Genomic DNA, 4,220 nt, shown 5'->3' with positions numbered 1-4,220 from the left:
CATGGCTAGTGAGACCGAGCCATCCACTGTGTCATATGCTAGTCTAGTCGGCTGCACGTCCACACAACCCTTCCGACTAGGGGCCTTTTAGGATAGTCATCATACGATGCATAGTCCCACAAACAAGTCACGTGCTTGCTGATACACATCATTGATAATATTCAAGGACTATCTTTGTTCATAAACACATAGGAAATATCATCATACATGATTGCCTCTAGGTCATATCTCCAACATTTGGGGGCCAAGGGCCTGGTGGACCGGGCACTCGGAGTACACAGAGAGTAAATCCGGACTCCGGGGACCTGGGGGTCCCAATAACAACACATCAATGGTTTTACCCTTTTCCAAATTGGCGCATGGGATGGCAATGTGTATATGTTTAGCATGATCCCTAAAATTTGTCGAGCACCTCGATATCTATTAATAGTGTGGTTTCCGTAGCAATCAGATAAACACAAAAAAACTTTGAGTCTTCAAAGAACCATATATTTTGTCCCTTTCAAAATAGGGGGTCAACTATCTGCAAATGAAATCACTAAAAGACCAATGTACTGGGATAAAATTGAAAACCAACATTAGCCCCACTAACTTTATTGTCACCAACACCGAAATCAATAGGGATAAAGTGCACTTTTAGAGGCCAAAATTCCTTTTCTGGCATGTGTAAGACCTAAGCCTCAATGACACTATTGTTCTTTTTTTTGAACACAATACAGACGCAAGCATTCATATACACGCGCATACACTCACCCATATGAACACACACACGCACACCCTACCCCTATGAGCACCTCCAAACGACTGAGCCGACATATCATTTTGAAATTTACAAAGTAACCGTAGGCACCTCGTCATCAAAGGGAACGTCTTCTTCCACTGAATGCGCATCGCCGGAAATCCTGAAATAAATTCAGGAATAAATGCGAGCACCAGGATTTGAACCCTGGTGGGCTGGGGATACCACAGTCCCTCTAACCATCCAACCATAGGTTGGTTCCAGACACTAATGTTCATTGGGGAAAAGTCTATGAGGGCTATTTGTATTGATACTAGTGCAGACACCACCGCCTGCACTCATGAGTTGGTCCAACAAAAACAACAACAAAAGAGGCATATACCCCGGGGAACCAGTTGATCTTATTCTATCTCCACCCATACTTACATAAGAGTAACAACAATAAAACCTAGACATGTAAATTGTGATAAGTTGAGATGAAAATTGAGAATATTATTAAAAAGAAGTAAAACTCAGCCGCCTACAGCCTCTCACGGCGATTTGAGCTCATGATTTACCCGTAGGATACAACAGGGAGCAGACCAGATTGTTCAGTCGTTCACCACGTCATTTTTACCACACCTCAACGCGTGTCACAGCCCGCACAACATAAATGGGACGCCGCTTCGGAAACTAATCTATGCGTCATGTCGTTAATTGGGTCAAGAAGTAACCCAAATGGTTATGTTCATCATCACATGCTTGGCGGAGGAAAAAATAATTCATCCTCCTTCAGCATCGTTTTGTCCGCCGTATTCGGCACCCATGGGTTTCACCTAGGTTTATTGTTTTTCCATTCCTTTGCATGGTTAGGCACACCTTCAATTTTTTGTTGGTGTTACTGCACATAGGTTGTTCTTCTCCTGCTTTGTCTAGATATTGAGCTCTACTGTTCTTTTGGTGCTTGTTTCAAGAAATTGATGGAGGGCGACCTACTAAGACAGGCAATCCGATGGGTTTCGATATGTTCGGATGGACATGCCTGACCTGAAGGCGCACACATGCCATCTGGACAGGTTGGACAATGCTTCAAGCCACCAGCAATTCATCTTTCATCGTCTCAATAAATAAATAAGTCATCTTTCAGCAAATTGCGGTTGTAGTTGTACTCTTTATGCGTTGCTTTTACTCCCTCCGCATCAAAATATAAGATATTTTTGTAAGCTATTTTAGCCTACAAAACGTCTTATGTTTCGGTACAGAGGTAGTACCTTTTTATAAGTTGTCACGGGCTTAAGACAGTTCTTAAATGAGTTAGTTAAAATTTTCTTTTATTGTATTTATATTTTTAAACATCTTTAATTTTCTATAACATGGCCAGGCGCCGCAATGCGCGCATGTATGTTTAAGCGAGGTGTTAAGACTCCATCATCTCCTTCACTTCAGATCCAAAGTGTTCCTGAAGAAAAGGAGAAATACATTCCATTCAGAGCCGCGGGTAGTTCTTTGTGGTTATCATCTATTTTCTGAAGACATAATGAACAACATTGCCAAGATGAACATTAGTCATTTTCATGGATTTTCCAGCCGTTGGGCTGGCTCCTTCTCCAGTCGCAGCACACTGGGAGACAAATTCATTGTCACAGTATAATTCAAAAAAGAATTTATGCATGATACTACAAACAAACCCCCCTGCATGCATATCATCCTAGGATTTTGCAGGCCAACAAAGCACATTACGTGCATAAATCACCAATTTTCCGTCTTCATTGACCACTAGTTTTTTTAGGACCATTTGACCACCAGTTGGTGTATGTATGTACCTGTGTAATGTACACAACTAGCAACTGAATTTGTTACAAGATTATTAATGGCAGAGGCAAACTGGAAATTTACAACATTTAGACATATGAACCTCACGCAGTGATAGGAAATTGTTTCTCCAAAAAAAGGGACAGGAAATTGGCCGACATACTCGTATTTCTCTCAGCCATGCATTTCAAACTGCCTTTTTTTTAGCCTGTTACAGAAGAGAAGGGAAGGCACAAGGGGGAAACGGAAAAGGAATGGGAGAATCACGGGCTGTAACCCCATGAGGCCTGCCATGGGCTCTCAGTTTGGGCCCAAACTAGCAGCGCGTGTGCGCGCTGGTGGCACCGCGGGACGCAGGGGAGGAAGGAGGAGGCAGGTTTAGTACCACATCGCCCACGGAGGAGGAGCGCGGAGGGCGGATGGCTATAAAAGGAGACCTGCCTCAGCGTTGCAACTCATACCTTTCTCGGCCTTTTGGCTAAGATCAAGTGTAGTATCTGTTCTTATCAGTTTAATATCTGATATGTGGGCCATGTGCTCACAGTGATATTAAATTTATTTTTTGTGGGGGTGGGCCCACCACAGTAGCTTGCTGCTGGGGTCCACACGCGTCGCCTGGGCGTTGCACTGCTGCCCTGGCCCGGCGCACCCCAACCAAATCAATCATTAAATTTTTGAGATCTGTACAAAAGTTAAGTTTCAGTTAGGATAGTAGTCCTAGCTAGTCCAATCAACGAGAGGAGGGATCTTCAGGTATTCAGAGCCTCAAACTACAGTTGAAAGAGAATAGGATGGATCCGACAAGGAAAATCTCCACACCTTTGAGGTGCCATTCATCCTGTACGGCGCTGCAAGGTGATTTGGAAGCCACCCTATCCATCTGGTACGCACTCCATTGCTCTGCGACTGAGGAGAACAGCACCCCCAGAGAAAGATGGCAGTGAAGGAAGAGGGCCGGAAAGGAATCTCATCTCTCCTCCTCCGGGGAGGAGAACATCGCCTCCAGCATCACCCAGGTGTGACAGATCTGCTCCAAAGCAAGGTTTAGGTGCCTCATTTTGGTGTGACAGATCTGCTCCAAAACAAGGTTTAGGTGCCTCATTTTGGTATGTTTCTTGGGATGTGGATGTACGTGGACTCAGTTACCAATTTTGGTGAAGATTAAGCTTACCCCGCTGTTTTTAGGCACAAGAGGTTTATATTTCTTGGATAAGTAGAGGGATTTGGGGAGAGTTCTTGATTGGGGAGAGCTAGTTAAGCACAGTTTTTTGCTTGATACAGACAGGTAGGCCTGCATTCATATAATTTACTTATGGTGGCCTACTTTATAGTTTATATATATGTTTATTCAGCTCATAGGTTGGACTCCACTTATACCGTAGAAATGAAGAACATTGCTAAGAAAGAGGGTGTGGCAGCTCGGCTGGTTGGAAAGATGGAAGCATACCAACCTCTTTGCTCGGTTAAGGATAGGAGCGCTCTCTGGTGCATGGCAATGCAAACCCTTTATTGATTTTATGAATCACTTGGTTCATTTATCGAATTTAAAGTCAAAATTCTGCAGTTTCTAGATGCATATATCATAGCTACAGGCTACCTGTGTCTCTGGAATTTAACCACCTAAATTTTTAAAAAGTCGATTTTCACTATATACAATCGATGTATACATGAGAAAACACAAATTGCTGTT

General features: G+C 43.3%; 1 non-coding gene across 1 annotated transcript; it reads left to right on the top strand.

Moving 5' to 3' along the window:
• The first annotated feature begins 2,987 nt into the window (after nucleotides 1-2,987).
• On the top strand, nucleotides 2,988-3,184 carry LOC125526226 (U2 spliceosomal RNA). The gene has a single exon (XR_007291635.1). It is a non-coding gene; the product is annotated as a U2 spliceosomal RNA (small nuclear RNA).
• The last annotated feature ends 1,036 nt before the right edge of the window (nucleotides 3,185-4,220 follow it).

Source organism: Triticum urartu, chromosome 7A (genome assembly GCF_056163025.1).
Source record: "Triticum urartu cultivar PI428250 chromosome 7A, HENAU_Tu73, whole genome shotgun sequence".
Classification (NCBI taxonomy): domain Eukaryota; kingdom Viridiplantae; phylum Streptophyta; class Magnoliopsida; order Poales; family Poaceae; genus Triticum; species Triticum urartu.
Note: the sequence above shows the minus strand (reverse complement) of the source record. Positions and strands in the feature narration are given on the sequence as shown.